General features: G+C 40.3%; 1 protein-coding gene across 4 annotated transcripts in view; it reads right to left on the reverse strand.

The window, feature by feature from the left end:
- The window catches only part of kcnq1.1 (potassium voltage-gated channel, KQT-like subfamily, member 1.1), a 787,687-nt gene that overhangs the window by 754,962 nt on the left and 14,523 nt on the right, over window positions 1–18,202 (reverse strand). The gene's annotated exons all lie outside the window — the stretch shown is intronic.

Raw genomic sequence — 18,202 nt, forward strand, 5'->3', positions numbered from 1 at the left:
TACCTGATATTCCCTTCATCCCATTCATCCTTCCGTCTTCTTTTCCGCAGCTTAAAACTAATTTGTTTTCTCTCTTTCCCAGTTCTGACAAAGGTTCTTTGACCCGAACCGTTTCAGAACGACCTGAGTTTATGACAGGATTATGATCCTCGGAAACATTCATAACCCAAAGAGTTGGAAAATGGGAAATACAGCTGAAAATTAGTTCCCAGGTGGCAGAAGATCATGCACCCACCTGTCCCCCCCTTATCCTCATTCATCACTGTACATAGGTCAGGCTCTCATAAACTGGAGAAAATCTGTACTTCGCTTCTACTTCTACAGATGCTGCTGGACCTGCTGAGATTTCACTGCTTCAACAGGATGACCACTTGTTATTTTAATTAGTGCCTTTGTGAAGATAATGATACATATGGGTTTGTCTTTTACACATCGCCTCAAATTCTGGCACTATGATAAACAGAATCTAATTACCATTCAAGTACCACATCCTGGATTTCCAATAAAAGTAGCCAAAAGATCGGAAACGTCCTTGGTTCTCCATTACTACAGCCACATCAATCACAAATAAGTCACTGAAGCTAAAATAAGAACAACTCAAAGGAAACTTAAGAGCTGTGTTATGTTTTCACAGAAGGTGTTGTTTGGCAGGAAGCACATTATTTATCCTGATTATAGCCAGTTCCAAAATACATAAAAAGACTTGCTTCAAAATTCCATTACTTCTGAACTTGAGCACCAACCAGGCACTGTGCAGTCCAAGTCATATTGTTGCAACCTGTTTGTGGTTTTAGAAATTGTCCCGATATCATCCTTCTGGCAATGTTTTCCAGTCAAGAGCCTATCATGATGGTGTGCATGGACACCCTCTCTCCTCAAGGTGAAGGGAGGAGCTATTCTCCATTCTGACAGCTGTCACGAGGACACTGCAGGACAGAAGCAGGGCAAGTAACTCAAGTACGAAGATGATTTCTAATTATTCAGGTTAATGCAGCATGTGTCATTTTGATTTATAATTAAAAGGCATTTGGTAATTAAAATCTTTACTTCAATTATTCAAAAGCTTAATCCAATGGTGGGTGCAAATGGAGTGACTGAAAAGACAACTGGCAGGGAAATGTGAGTTTCTGATAGGAACTCTCATCTTTTCCTTGTGTTCCTAAATCATTAATATGCTCATGACACTGATAGATAGATAGATAGATAGATACTTTATTCATCCCCATGGGGAAATTCAACTTGTTGTAGCAAAACTAATTACATACAATACTTAACTCAGTAAAAAATATGATATGCATCTAAATCACTATCTCAAAAAGCATTAATAATAGCTTTTAAAAAGTTCTTAAGTCCTGGCGGTAGAATTGTAAAGCCTAATGGCATTGGGGAGTATTGACCTCTTCATCCTGTCTGAGGAGCATTGTATCGATAGTAACCTGTCGCTGAAACTGCTTCTCTGTCTCTGGATGGTGCTATGTAGAGGATGTTCAGAGTTATCCATAATTGACCGTAGCCTACTCAGCGCCCTTCGCTCAGCTACCAATGTTAAACTCTCCAGTACTTTGCCCACGACAGAGCCCGCCTTCCTTACCAGCTTATTAAGACGTGAGGCGTCCCTCTTCTTAATGCTTCCAAGGAAATATAAGTGTTGGAGTTTTGCTGATTTCCAGACCACTTGGTATCATGAACATGTCCAAATATCCTTAATAATATCAGCTGTGAGTGTATTCATGTCACTCCTCAGTCCGTATCTATTACTGATGATTCAATATAAAGCCAGATGTGGATAATCCTTGTTTGGGCAACAAATTAGCAATGACTTTGACCTCATTATGACAGCAGATAAACTGAGCTCTTGCAATAGCTAAGACGTGTTATAAAGCGCAGTCCCGTCACTGAGAACTCTGTCTATCTAGAGTTCCCATTCATTGTTCATAATTCACGAGATGAATGTTCAGAAATCCCCAACTCATGAAGTGAGGTGGTTCAGCTCATGAATTTCTTCCTGGCTTGTCCTCTCCTCAAGCCCACATCAAATCTCAGTGTTGACAGCCACTTTGGGTGATCTGCACTTGCAAATTTATTAATATCTCCTAATTTCCTGATTGCCGCAATACATGATAGTTGCTGCCAATTATCTGGGCACTAGGTCTGTCTCAGCTTGCGGTGTAGCACCAACAGAGATACCCATGGAATTTCCAGCCAGTGCTCCTTCAGATGGTGCAGGGACTACAGCTTCTCCTGATCTAGCCCAATTCTAGGATTAAGCAGTTCAACTGTGCGCTGGCTGGCAGTGACCTTGAGCACAGCTGGAGCCCTCCTGGAAAAGCATACAGATATGAACATGCTGACCTACAGAAGCTAAGTCAAAATATGACTCTGGCCTCCTGTCTACATGGTGCTGGGTCTTGGGGAGACAGTGGAAAATAAAATCTGTGAAGGTGAGCAGCATTCAGAACTAGCAGATATTCATTAACAGAGTCATTTAGTTATTTTACATTTTTTTAAAGTTTTCATTTAAATTTTAATATGTATTTACCTTTTCAGCTTTACTTTCTCAGCTTTTAAATTAATCTGAGTAACTTTTTATATGTCTTTCTCCTGAGTTATAGGAAGAAGTTGAATAGGTTAGGACTTTATTCCTTGGAGAGCAGAAGAATAAGGGGAGATCTTGTAAAGATATAGAATATTATGAGTGGCACAGATGGAGTGAATGCATGCAGGCCTTTTCCCATCAGGTTGGGTCAGACTAGAACTAGGTCATGGGTTTATGATGAAAGGTGAACTATTCAAGGGGAATTTGAGGGAAAACTTTTTCATACAGAGGGTGGTGCAAGTGCAGAATGAGCTGCCAGTGGAAATGATCAATGCAGGTTCATTAGTAACATATAAGAGAAGCTTGGATAGAATATGGGTGTGAGGGGTTTGGAGGGGTATGGCCCAAATGCAGGTCGAGGGACTAGGAGAAAACTAGGTTGACACGGACTGGATGGGCCGAAGGTCCTGTTGCTGTGCTGTAGTACCCTTTGACGGTATAACATTTTAAGTGGCCTTTGATAGCTGGCAACCTTTAAATGCTGTCAGAGGTATTCGAGCAGAGCCACCCAGGACTTTCAGTATTCAAGGGAAGACAGTCGGGCCTTTTGCATCCAGATAGCAGGCACTGCGAGTCTGGGCAGACCCAGCACAATTAAGCCTGCTCACTTTCATTAACAGGGTCTTGAACCAACAACCATCAAACACAGAGTCAAAAGCACGACTGAGCACACCACATCAAACACACTGTGAAAAGACTCCGAGAACATTATCACAGCCACACACTATTTTGTGGGTCACCAGAGGTTTCCTATGAACAACCATTTATTTCAGTTCTGATTCTGCCCAATACTGAAGGGTGCACCAATCCAGTCATTACAATGAAGGCCAGCATTAAGTGGGTACAATCCTTAAAGTTTTACAAGATTCTGACACACATGGAAGCAACTTTAGTGAAACATGTTAAAGAAAAAAGTAGATATCAGTTCAAAGACTAAGTACATTGACATGCCACAATGATTCCTAGATAGCCTTGCATTCTTACTCAGGATATTAATTTGGTTTCAGGAGGGGTAGAACCTAGTAGTCTTTCTCTCATGTTCTCCTGCAGGGCCAGGCATGGGAGGTTGCTGCAGTACTGCATGTCACACAAAGTAAGCAACGTTAGTAAAGGAACTTCAAAGGTGAAGGTTGTCTGGCTGTTAATCACATGCAAGCTCAGAGCAAAGCTTAATATTAGACACAACCACTTTTTCTGACAACTGCATTTCCAACAGGGAAGAAAGCAATGAGTTTGAAATGCTTTGATCGATCTGGGGATTGAAGTTTGTGAGGGAAGGTCATGAACCTGGATCTTCTCTCCATTGATGCTGCCTGAGCTACTCAACATCCCATGTCGATTTCAGATCATGGAACTATCATATCGAGAGGCATGAGGTGATAACTCCCATTTATGATGTGCCTTTCATATGTAGACTATCCCCTGGTGCTAACACAATAGATCCTTTGATTACAGTACTTAAATGCCAAAGACTCTGATCTCACCATAAAACAAAAGACCATTAAATTTGTTGTTGTGGCATTTGCTGAGCTTGTCAATCAGCTTCATCACCAGTCGAAGTGACATCCTCAGTGTGAGGTTTCTCTCTGGAAGTGCTTGCATTTATATAGGCCTCCATTCACTCGCCTCAGTCCTGATCGGCTCAACGGGTGATGAAACATCTGCAATCTCATTGCTAAACTCGGCAAACACCACAACATCAACTTCCTCAACTCGAGCTACCGATATTCACCACCATCCTAAACCATTAGACTTATTGCAAAACCAAATGGTATGTCTGAACACGTTTTGATTTGAAAATATTCGGGTGGAGTTGACTTGGAAGATGGCATTAAAATGAACAGCTTCACAACAACACTTGCCAATGCCCACTAAACCTGCTTGTCCAGTGCAGAGTTCGCTGTCACCTTGAATATGCTTGGAGAGACTGAGAGTTGACCTCAGAAGGGGTTTAACCTTGCAAGTGTTGCTCGTTCATACAGTAAGAAGTAGCTGTTTTCTTTTCAGACAGACAAATTTAATTAGGCTACCAGTACCTCAGACCACCACACCATTAAAGGAGGTTAAATACACTTCCATGCTCCATTGGAAACAAATGATCCAGATATGAAATGAACTGTTTTAAAACTGTGACTGAGAAGACTTGGATGAGTGGAGGCTGTCGTTTAAAGTTACTCAAAAATAATGCCATGCTCTTTTGGTAATGTTCACACACTCTGCACTTTGCTGCTCCTTAAGCCCAAGCTATGCTGCTTCCTTTCAATGGTTTGCACAGGGGAATGGGAACCATGTCCCAGTATGAAAAGAGATCCAAAATGACAGGTTTGTGTTCAGAATCGCTACAATGCTGGCTGCTCTCAAAGAGATCAGGAAGACAGACAGATACAGGTTTACTTTGCTTGAGGTGCATCAATCAGCTGGAGTAAAAAGACAAGGTCACTGCAACGACCTTTCTGTTTTTGGTGGATAGAGCAGCCATGGCATGGCTGGAATTTCTGGAGTTCGGGAGTTTCACAGTAACATAGTGGTTAGCACAGTGCTTTACAGTGCTTGCTGTAAGACTGGAGTTCAATTCCAACCACTGACTGTAAGAAATTTGTATGTTCTCCCCAAGACCATCTGGGTCTCCTTGAATATTCCAAAGACATACGAGTTAGGGTTAGTAAGATGTGGACATGGGCTTGCGATTTGACAACATTTGTGGGTTGCCCCCGGCGTATCTCAGACTGTGTTGGTCGCTGACACAAAAAATGAATTTCACTGTATGTTTGAACATTTTGATGTACATGTGACAAATAAAACCAACCTTTAATCTTAACTCTTTTATAGGAGCACTTTGGAAGATGCAGTATTGGTTCATCCTAAAATGAAGAAATATTCTACAGGGAGGATGAGGCAACCATGGCTGACAAATCTACCATCATTCCTGACCCCTTGTGTTCTGGACATCCACCCTGATTCCAGCTACACACCCAACCACAACTAGACCCTGAACCACGTTACACACCTTCTTGCAGTTAGGAGCCCAACTTTTCTCCTGCACTAACAAATGAGCTTGATACTAAACCATTAGGACGTTCAAAAAAATCAGATATCAGAATAGAGGTGTTCAACAGTATTTGTTCAGGGCATCTGGCAAAAACATTTTCAATGCTCTTCCCAAGTCTCCTAGAGTGAGTATTGTGTCAGTGCTGACCTTAACTTGATATTGGTCATACAAAAGTCTTAAGTCAGGAATTGGCAGCATCTGGACCATGGTATGAAGAAATGAGAAGGACCATGTGTAACTTTATGGAAATGAATGGACTAGATAATCACCTGCTTTCATGATGTTGGTTGGGGGATAACTGATGGCCAAGGCAGCAAGGTTACTCTTCATATGTCCACATGAGAACAAAGTTGAGGCTTTGGTTTAATAGATAGATAGATAGATAGATACTTTATTCATCCCCATGGGGAAATTCAACTTTTTTTCCAATGTCCCATACACTTGTTGTAGCAAAACTAATTACATACAATACTTAACTCAGTAAAAAATATGATATGCATCTAAATCACTATCTCAAAAAGCATTAATAATAGCTTTTAAAAAGTTCTTAAGTCCTGGCGGTAGAATTGTAAAGCCTAATGGCATTGGGGAGTATTGACCTCTTCATCCTGTCTGAGGAGCATTGTATCGATAGTAACCTGTCGCTGAAACTGCTTCTCTGTCTCTGGATGGTGCTATGTAGAGGATGTTCAGAGTTATCCATAATTGACCGTAGCCTACTCAGCGCCCTTCGCTCAGCTACCAATGTTAAACTCTCCAGTACTTTGCCCACGACAGAGCCCGCCTTCCTTACCAGCTTATTAAGACGTGAGGCGTCCCTCTTCTTAATGCTTCCTCCCCAACACGCCACCACAAAGAAGAGGGCGCTCTCCACAACTGACCTATAGAACATCTTCAGCATCTCACTACAGACATTGAATGACGCCAACCTTCTTAGGAAGTACAGTCGACTCTGTGCCTTCCTGCACAAGGCATCTGTGTTGGCAGTCCAGTCTAGCTTCTCATCTAACTGTACTCCCAGATACTTGTAGGTCTTAACCTGCTCCACACATTCTCCATTAATGATCACTGGCTCCATATGAGGCCTAGATCTCCTAAAGTCCACCACCATCTCCTTGGTCTTGGTGATATTGAGACGCAGGTAGTTTGAGTTGCACCATATCACAAAGTCCTGTATCAGTTTCCTATACTCCTCCTCCTGTCCATTCCTGACACACCCCACTATGGCCGTGTCATCAGCGAACTTCTGCACATGGCAGGACTCCGAGTGCTGCAAGCTGAATTTGTCATCATTGAAATGTAATCACATAAGAGATCAGCAAGTATTTCCTTCCTTTCCTCCTTCCAACAGCAGCAGGGGTGTTATTGAGCTTAATAAAATTTAATCCAGTCACATAGGCCAGTTTTACTACTCTTGCTTCCAGTCAACATTCTTTGTTCTTTTAAGTGCCCTAAGCGTTCAGGCTCTAGGTTCAAGTTGACTGACAGAAAGCTATCAGTTTTCACTGCTGAACACAGGGATCTGCATCAATTTAGGTTACAGGTAAATTTCCCTCTCAGGGCATAAGCACAAAAGACAAAGTGGTTGCTGTTTACATAAAATGTAAGTTGTTGATTTTGCGTCATTAAAAAAAAAGCCCATTCTTCCCCCAAATGTTTAATGTTATTACAACCTGCTCAGTGTTTATGGTAACACACACAAAGGGCTGGAGGAACTCAGCAGGCCAGCCAGTATCTATGGAAAAGAGTACAGTCGACATTTTGGGCCGAGGCCCTCCATTGGTGTTTATGGTATTGATTTTTCAGTGCTCAGTTCCCTTCTGAATTTTGTTGTCTTCTTTTTCAGCTCCTGACTGGCTCTATTATGCACATCTGCTCTTGATCTACACAATCTATTTAAATTGTTTTTCTCTTTTATTCTAGTGCATCTTTTCAAGGATCTCAAAGTGCAACCATCTTTATGGTCCTAGGTTATTTCTTTATCTTTCACCCTCTATGCAAGTTTGGTACTTATTTTATTCTTTCAAATATTTATGGTCCCAGGACACATGGGTCAATCTTTCAGCCAGGTATCCTAAATAATCGATCATTGTATAACAGTCAAAGTGGAGGATTGATAACATAACAGCCCCTTCCCTCTTCCACACTGAGATTTCTACCACTTTGAGATCCTAGCCAGTGCTGCAATCTATATGGCACTGGCTCTGAACTTCCCTTTGCAGTTGCAACTAAAATGGCAAAATATTGGACTCAGCTTGATGCACTATGCAAATAACATCAATGCCTGTACACATCTGGGCAATAGTTAAGCTGGCCCTGTCACAGCCTGCTCATGTAACTACATAGATGTCACAAGCAAATAAAATGGCTGGAATTACTCTGACCCCATTCAATATCTCATCCGACATTTGGAGTCTGGTCCAAGTGAGGAAAAGTAGGCCTATTTTTAGCTGATTTGGTCAGAACGTTTGGTTGCTGTTGGAACATCACTGCCAAGCAACCAGCAGACTAAGATTGTTCTGCTGTGTTCATTTCCTCTATAGGAGCATGAGTACATGAACATGATGATTATATGTTATAACATCAGCCTTGCTGTCCTTTGCTTCGGTGTGAAATAGATGCAACTGAGAAGAATCACCTCCATTGACTTCTGCTTTAAACAACCAATAAATCTTATTATGCATCTTCGACCTTGAAACTATTGGCACCTGCCATACATTTCGGAAATGTTTTGTGCAGGTTGTCAAGCATTTATTTTGATATTGTGAAAAAGGGAGAAGGGAAAAATGGACAAGGTACAATGATGGTCGATAAACATTTTTCAATTGTTTACAACACATATTGAACACATAGGTTTTAAAATAATGAATTACACCTGTAGAAAATGGGACATCACAGAGATAACAATCAAGCTTTTGGAATTCCTTTCAGATATCTGCTGTGTGAAAAAGTCAGTGTCAAACCACGGCCAGTCTAACTGACTGAAACTTTGTTTCACAATCAAACATTTAGAGTTGATTTAATTAAATCTTCTGGACTGTTCTCAATCTATGCACCATCTTGAGTATGTGGGCTATCACATGCAGTTCAAAAGGGATACCCACTAAGAAGATAAGATAAGATATTAAAAAGAACACAACACTGTCATTGACTTGTAGGTATATAGCTCAGTTAACATTGTAAGATATTATCTGACTCTTCATAAAATCTGTCCACGTGAGGGGAAACACCTTATCATTTGTCACCAAGGTAGCAATGTGGTCATGGAAAAAGATTACTGCATGGACAGAGGAAGAGATGCAAGGCTGTCTCAAAATCTACTGGAAAAATAAACATGCCACATCTCCGCCACCTCTGGAAACTTGGACCATGGCATTGAAAGTGCAGAATGAACATTCAGGATGATACTCTCGAGTCCCTCATCACACAACAGCCAGGCATACACACCTCGCAATCTAACCACTAGCCTTCTCCATCAGAAACTTCTCGCTTCATTCATGGTGGAGGTTGCCACAATAGCCCCCAGAACAGGTGTGGAATATCATGGGGAAGGGTTGCCTAAGGAGACCACTTTTACAGTGAATCACTATTTGTAATTAAACAACAGGCTATGTAGGGTGATAGCAGGTTGAACCATTAGTGAAAAATTGTTCCAGTAAGATAAAACACAGTCAGATCATAAGCGTATGAAATAGCCATGAATGCAACCTCCTTGCAACCAATGTTAATCACCTTTTCGTACTGTAGCGGAAAATACAGTGCTCTATTCTAGAATGGTGCAAGTGATAGTGACCAAGTCATTCAAGGGTTAACCAGAGATGCAGTGGGCCCCACCAGAAGCTGGTTGGGCCTGCCCACATGGGCACCAGCTATGCCTGCCTTTTAGTTTGCGAGGTAGAACAGTCCATGTTCCAAGCCTTTCCCAGTAAGGCTCCCCAACTCTTCCTCTGCCACATTGACGGCACCCGCGCTGAGCTTGTCCATTTCACCAGCTTTGCTTACAGCCTCCAACCTGCCTTTACAATCACTTGATCCATGTCTGACTCCTCCCTCCCCTTTCTCGACCCCTCTGTCTCCATCTTTGAAGTCAAGCTGTAAACCGACACCTTTTATAAACCTGCCGATTTCCATGGTTATCTTGACGGCACCTCTTCCCACCCGTAAAAATGCTATTCCCTTTTCTCAGTTCCTTCACCACATGTGTTCCCAGGATGTGTCTTTCCTTTCCAGGACATCAGAGATGACCTCCTTCTTCAAAGAATGGGGTTTCCCTTTGTCCACCATTGATGCTGGTCTCACACACATCTCCTCCACTTCCTCAACATTCATGCTAACCCCATCTCTTCCCCCCTCCTCTTCTATACCCACTCTGGCCTCATATTTCTTCTCACCTGCCTATCACCTCCCCTAGGTTCCCTCCTCCCTCCTTTTCTCCTCTCATTTCCCTCCTCTCCTACCGGATTCCTTCCTCTCCAGCCCTTTACCTTTCCAACTCATCTGGCTACACCTATCACCTTCCAGCTGTGGCAGTTACCTGAAGACAAACCAAAACCACTCAGAGACTAAACACAGGTAGGAAGCGCTTTCCACAATAATGAAGTCCCAAAGTTCAAAAGAGTATGTTTGAGAAGCCAGAAAAGACGAAAATCTTGTAGCGATAAAAAACTAATGAAACTAAAACTGGTAAGTGGTCTAACAATATAATAAGAGACCTAGCAGTAGTATCAATGGTCAACATAAAAAAATCATTCCGGCTGCCTCTGTCTCTAACTAGACTGAAGTGAACTTAATCAAACCATACTCATTTGTTTCTACCATGGCCCAACCCACATGACAGATTAAGCGCGTAACACAAAATACAATACAGACAGACAGAAAATAGATACACTAGCTGTCCTCATTCCCCTCCCCATCACTTTTTCATTCTGGCATTCTTTCCAGTCCTGAAAAAGGGATTTGGCCCGAATTGTCAACTGTTTATTGATTTCCACAGATGCTGTCTGACCTGCTATGTTCCTCCAGCATTTTGTGTGTTGATGGAGATATAATGTTGTTTTATTGAAGAATATTTGCCAATGGCATGAAAGAAGTTGAGGTTTGAAACCAAAGCCTCATCTTTGCCTTCATTTGGACAGACAGGTGCAGTTGTCATTTCTGTCCTGATGAATTGATGTCCCTCAACATGATAAAGTCACAAGAATACTAGAATTTTAATGTGTGTAATTCATACATTCTTGTTAATAAATGTGCTTTGAATCTTGAATCTTTGAAATAGGAACAGGAGGAGCCCCTCACCTCCTCAAGCTATCTCCACCATTCATGGTCAGAGTCTCATATGCACCCTTGGACAGCTCGAATGAAAACAAGATGTCTGACCACCTCTTTGTGCAATTGTAAAGAAGGATGGAAGAGAATGCAAAGTTCCTTGTTGAAGTTCATCATAAGTATAACAGAAGACTCTCTGATCTATGTGCTGTACACCATGTGGTAGTGTAAGATTATCAACCTGCCGAAAGATACACTTTTGTCTGCCAGAAATGTGTTGATCTATCAACACAAGGAGATGTCCATACGGGAATACTGCCGTCTGGCAACTTCTGGGCTACAGGAGTACGTGGCTGAGGTGTACACTGAAACTTGGTACCTCCAATGTAAAAGCTTAATGGGGAAGACTGTAACCTATGGTCCTGCTTCCTCTAGTCACTAAGGGACTTATCACATTGTTGATACTCGAAGTTTGTATCATCCAAGGAATCCACTTAAATGGCAATGGTACCCTGCACACTGAATGTGCTAATATTACAAATGTATAGAACTAATGCTTGAATGTATCAACTCAACGACACCACAAACGTAGAGAGGCCCATACTTGGGTTTTACATTTCATATATAGTTTTATGGATAAAACTCATTTTTGAAATATATTTTTTTAAATTCCCATTACTGGGAACTGGCTGGCTGGGTGAGGGGCAAGTTGGTATTATAAGAGCAATCTATCCCAGAGCAAGATAGCGGAAAACTACTACAGAGAACTCCTCTTAACATAGCATGGAATGATACAAAGACAAAGAGAGGATACTAACAAAGAAATTATTTAATAAAGAACTTCCAATTCTAAAGCAGATTATCTCAAAGTGCTTCAGATTGCAATTAATCACTTTGAAGTGCAGCCAGTTGTTCTTTAGGTAAATGTAGCAGTCAATTTGATACTTAGCAAAAGCAAGAAGATGAATGACCACTCAATCTTTTCTAAATGGTGTTGGTAGAGAAATGGACGCCTGGCTGTGGCACCTGAAGAAAATTTTCAGTAGAACTACTCAATCTTCCAAACCCAACTGAACCACTGAAACAGGAGTATTTAAGTTTACTGCACCTTTCAAATAAACAGCATTATGGTGAAACACCTGGAGTAAAGTTTGGCTCTATAACTGAATTACACAAAATGGTGGGATCATTGAATTAAGTTGAGAATTTCCTGTTGAGAATTTTGCATGTGCTGCTTTGGATTTCCAGCATTCGCTGACTTTCTTGAGTTTGAGCATTTCCTGTTCACTTTGTCCACCTGGAGCATCACAAAGAGCTGGGGAACTCTTCAACAGGACTAGACCTATCATCACACTGTGAAGGTTTGATTGGATAATTTACATTTGAACTACACCTTTCAGAAGCTGAGGATATTCCAATTCTTGGATATTCAAGTTAATATTAAAAAAATACTTTTAAAGAACAACCACTATTAAAACATAGGAAACATAGCAGGCAATCTGAATTCCGCAAGCACCCACATATAGCAGTGAAACAACAGGCCGTCAACTGAAGAATAATTATTTGCCAGAACTATGGAGTGAGTTTTGGAAGGCACTGTGGCATTGAAGTTAGTACTCTAGAAATTTGGGTTTAATCCCAACCTTGGGTGATGTCTGTTCAGTGTTTGTATGTTCTCTCTAGCTGTGTGACCAGCAGGCACTCTTTGCAGTGGACTCTGTAGCTCTCAAAACCAAAACCAAATGTAAAGTTTAAGTACCACATCAATGACCATGCAGTGAAGTCACAACCACACTGAAAGGCTTTGGCAAGTTGCACTTGCACTTAAATAAAAAGGAATAAAATATTGAAATGATCCAGCAATAATTATCTCACTGAATCTTATGACTATAAACTGTAGATAATCCAAATCAGCTTCAGACTTTGTCCAAAACTGATTAGTGAAATAAGGGGCACATATCCAACTCACTGCATTACATCAGAGCATTCATTTCAAGCAGAAATCACTTGAGTAATGCTCCTCACACCAGATTATTCAACCATGGAAGGGGAAATAAAACACAAGTTAGGGAAAGAATTTGGAACAGAGGTGAGGTGGAGTTGAAGAGAAGAGTAATGAACTTCCATTTAGGCGTTCCTTCTGCACCTTAATAGAAGGTGACTAATGCAAGCCTCCCTCACTGGGGAACAAACTTCCCTGGGAGTCCCATCCTCTCACCCACCCATGTTATAGCAAAGATTTGAAGATAACTAGCAAAACCTTCAGAGAAAAGTCCAAAGGAAAATATGGTTGAATAATGTTTGGTGAAATGCTTGAGGATATAGAAAGCCTACAGCACAATACAGGCCCTTCAGCCCAGGAGCTATGAAGAATAACAGTTTTGAAAGCAAGTGTGAAGAAGGCATCATTTTACTTGTGCCATTGACTATTGTCTGTCTATCCATGTAATCTAGTTAAGGGCAAGTCTTTTGTTAATGTTTCATCAAATAAAGGGATGTTTGGTTTGAAATAGTGCTTTGATGAACCCAAGTCACTTTATAACTAATTATGTATTTATGATGTGGCTCAGAAGATTTCCACAAACATCAATAAGAAAATAATCAAATAATGTCTTTAGTGAAATCAGTTGAGTGATAAAGGACACTCACATAATAACATCTCAGGGAATATTTATATCCTGCCTGTTATGATTTGTAGCTCCAGAGACTAATCAAAAGAAAAGCACAGGAGCTGCGATGTTGTGTCTACTTAGATTAGTTTTAGTGAGGCACTCACATATGACGTGGTGGCTGTTTTGCTTTGTAACTTCAAAGCATTAAACTAATTCAACGAAGACCTAGGAATCCAAAATGTGAGTCTAACTTCTTGTTTACTTTAAACAAGGTGCGCACATATCACGTGGTAGCGTGATGACATATGCAATTAGCATATTTATACATATAACCTGTAATGAATTTAAACAAGCAAGAATGCTTAAATAAACTATGTATATATATATATATACATACACATACATACATACATACATACACACAAGATTACTGAAATATTAAATACAAGCTCCCCTCCCAGCAACTAACATATACAAACATCCACAGCATGGTAAATTTTAAATTGTCCCATTCAGACCGAACCACTTAATCACTGTGGAGGACTTCTTGAGGAATAACATCTTTCCTGACAAGGGTGATCTCTCCACTTGGCAAGTGCGACTCGTGGCTGTGGCCTCTTTCATGCTGTCTGCTCGGTGCCGGTTGTAGGAGTTGATCCTGAGCCTGCAAGAAATGGTTTTGACAGATCTGGGTACCTTTCTCCTCCTGTTCTCTCTGGATCTACTTTGGATCCTTGCTTCTCTCCCAGTCCCGGCTTCTTATTCTCTCGTTCCCACCTTTTTTTCTTCTTTCTAGATGTACATTTTGATCTTGGGAAGGTTCATTTTATTCACTGGATTATTCCTTTATCAATCCTTCTATTGCTCCACTTATGATCTGATCTCTCTTCTTGGTTTCCTCTTCCACAACATCATCTGATGAATCCTTTGTTTTTGTATCTCCATTGACTTCTTTCTTTTTGGTTTTGCATTCATCCAGCTGGGATTTGGTCTTTGCAGCTACTTTTCCAAGACATGTTTTGTCTCCTACTTGAAGATCATGCAATAACCTTAATACACGTGAAGTTGATTCTTGTCCTTTATACTCTCAAAAGTCGAATGCTTGCCACTTCACTGAAGCTCCTTGAATTCTCTTCCAGCTTCAAACCAACCCATGTTTCACAAGTAGCTGCCTAACTAACATATCAGAAGCTTTCTCAGAGTTGCTGCTTTCAAAAATTGTTGTAGTCAGACCACTGCTTTCATCACTTTCACACTTCCTCTGAGCAATACAGTCTTTTCTTGGTCCAATATGCTTTGCAGCCAGAGGCACAGAGGCTGGCACTAACACCTGTTTGCCCTCTACGTGGCCTACTTTGTTGTTTTTTCTACAAGTTTTGCCTTTAAATCTTCATTGGTCTGGTGTATGTGAGTCTCTACCACAACAGTAACACAATTTGCTCAGCGAGGCCAGTTTCCATTTAGACGATGCAATTTTGTTCATGCTCACTTTTATTCCTGATTACAACTCAATTGTATCTTTGTCTGCAGTTTCTATTCCATAGCAATTTCAAATACTCTTTCAAATGCGAACTGTGCTTCAGTTAGGAAATGTTTTTGAATGCGTTCTTGTAAGATTCTACAAACTAAACAGTCTCTCAGTGTATCATTAAGCCCATCATTGAACGGACAATGTTCAGCCAAGTTCTTCAATTGAGCCACATACACTGAAATGGATTGCCCTTTCTTTTGATTCTGCTTATGAAACCTAAAATGCTCTGCTTCAGTTCTAAATGTTCCTGCATTACTTTCACAATATCAGCAAAGTTCATTTCACTGGCTTGTTTGGAGCAGCGAAACTTTGAAGCAACTGTATGCCTTTAAACCTAATGCATAATTCGTACTTATTTCTCATTGGCTATTTCATTTGCTTCAATATACTGTTGAATTAGCTCAGTATCCATATGCCAGTTATCTTTAGTGAAATCAAACACCTCATTTTTTCTGATGCAACCAGCCATTTCTGCATTTTTTAATGATTATTATAAAATGGTACTCACTCTTTATGAGCCTGTTAATTCTTCCATGTTCTGCTTTTTTTTTAACCTGACAGTCTCTGCACATGCTGTACTGTTTCTCTTACTTGCTATTCCTTGCTGCACTTTTTTTTAGTTCAAATGTCTTGCTGCACTTCAACAAATCAGTAGCCATCTCAAGTTCATTTTAAAAATACCTTGTCACCACTGTTAGGTTTTGTAACTTCAAACCATTAAACTAATTCAAAGGAAAACATGGGCATCTGAAATGTGAATCCAATTTCATGTTTGCTTTAAGTGAGGCGTGCGTGTATCATGTCATAGTGTGATGACATACAATTCACATACTTATACATGTAACCCATAATGAATCATGTAAACAAGAATTGCTTAATCAAACAATATACTTACAATATTACTAAAATATTATTGAAATTTTAACTACACTACAAATTTGAGTAGTGAAGGGGTTTTAGCCTTCTACTGACATTAAACACCTGCTGAAGATCAAATATGCTGCAAAGCAAAATAGAATGAGGTTTCCTTCTTCAGGAAGTATCAATTCATTGGCAAGTTAGGTGTTCACAAAAGCTGGTATAAAACAAAATACACTTTGAACACATCTATAATGCTGGTGCCTCAAGTCTTAAGTATGGGTAACCCCTTTCCAAATTGTACATGAGGTATCAAAGGTAATATCAGTAGGCACGGTAGCATAGCAGTTAGTGCAGAACTTTACAGCACCAATGATTAGGGTTCAATTCCGTCGCTATCTATAAGCAATTTGTATGTTTCCCGCAAGTCTACTTGGGTTTCCTCTAGGTGCCCCAGTTTCCTTCCACATTCCAAATACTTGGGGGTTAGGGTTAATAAATCGTAGGCATGCTGTGTTGACACTGGGAGCATGTTGACAATTGTAGGCTGCCCCGCCACATCTTCTGACTGCATTAGTCATTAATGCAAATGATACCTTTCACTGCATGTTTTGATGTTTAGATTGGCATATGATAAATAAAACTAATCCTAATCTTACCTCATTAAATGCTGGTCTTGCCAGTGACATTCCATCTCTATAGAGGTATATAAAATTATGATGGGTATAGATAGAGTGAATGCAAGCAGGCTTTTTCCACAGAGGCTAGGGGAGAAAAAAACCAGAGGACATGGGTTAAGGGTGAAGGGGGAAAAGTTTAAAGGGAACATTAGGGGGGGCTTCTTCACACAGAGAGTGGTGGGATTGTGGAATGAGCTGCTAGATGAAGTTGTAAATGTGGGCTCACTTTTAACACTTGGACAGGTACATGGATGAGAGGTGTATGGAGGGATATGGTCCAGGTGCAGGTCAGTGCGACTAGGCAGAAAAATGGTTCGGCACAGCCAAGAAGGGCCAAAAGGCCTGTTTCTGTGCTGTAAAGTTTTATGGTTCTATGGTTCTATTGAATGAATGGGAATTACCAATTTATATGCAGGCATGTCTTTACAAGAGCAAGTGGTGTCCAATGAGGGGCTTGCATTTCAGACTCAATGGGCCAAAACTAGAATTTTTTTGAAGGCATAATTAAAGATTACAAAATCTCATCTAAATATTATAAGCACTTAAAAAAGGAAATTTAATTTTTAATTTAGTACTCTGCGGTATTCCCTTCATATACTATCCATCAACAGAGACTACCACTGATGAGTCTGTCATTTATTCTCCATCCATCACAAGACACAAATAAGTTTGTTGTTAGGTCATTAAAGGTCAATCACATTGCTGTAGTCCTGGAGTCACACTTAGGCCAGGGGATAAGATTATTTTTATTCCTTCCTTAATCATCACCACTTTTCAAAGTTCAGTAGTCTCATGAACAACATAATAGACCTTTTAATTCCAGATTTATTTAACTATATTTACATTCCCTGGAAGCTATGGTGGGATTTGAACTCATTACTCCGGATCATTAAACAGGATCTCTAAATTACTTATCCAGGGATAGCCATGCTACTGTATCAAATAACTGATTTAAGAGTAACCACATTACACACCAGCATTTCCACAAATCTTGACTATTGAATCAGATCAAGGATTTGAGTTTAAATATATAACAGAAAAACTTATCTAACTTGATTAGCTCCAAAAATGGGTCTGAGTATTTCAACACTAATCAAAAGATGCTTGTTGCTAGTACATTACAACTAGGAGTGTGAGAAGTGCCAGTTCTGTTCATGCAAATACCCAGTGCAAGAGCAACCACATACATGATAGCACAAAGCATCTGCCGTGAATACTGAAGACTACTTTTTAAACTAAATAAACTTCCTCGTAGCACACATGTATGTGATATTTTTTGAAGCACGACACTTTGCCAGCCAACGTCCAGCTTTAGTTTGCTTCAGAAATTTAAAACTCACAATTGCAAGCAGTTTCCTGTCAATAAGTGGGCAATATCCCATTTCCACAAGCTGACTTATTTAGGACCAAACATGTGCATTTGAAAACACATCACCTCATGTATTTACATTGCGGAGTCAATGCCAAACTGTTTCGGCAAGTGAGACAACAGTTTCTCACCATCCTGGATTTCCAACTGGTGTAAATTCGTTGTGTGGAATATAGATAGATAGATAGATAGATAGTTTATTGATCCCAAAGGAAATTAGTATCACAGGAGCATTACAAGTG

Source organism: Hemitrygon akajei, chromosome 6 (genome assembly GCF_048418815.1).
Source record: "Hemitrygon akajei chromosome 6, sHemAka1.3, whole genome shotgun sequence".
Lineage (NCBI taxonomy): Eukaryota > Metazoa > Chordata > Chondrichthyes > Myliobatiformes > Dasyatidae > Hemitrygon > Hemitrygon akajei.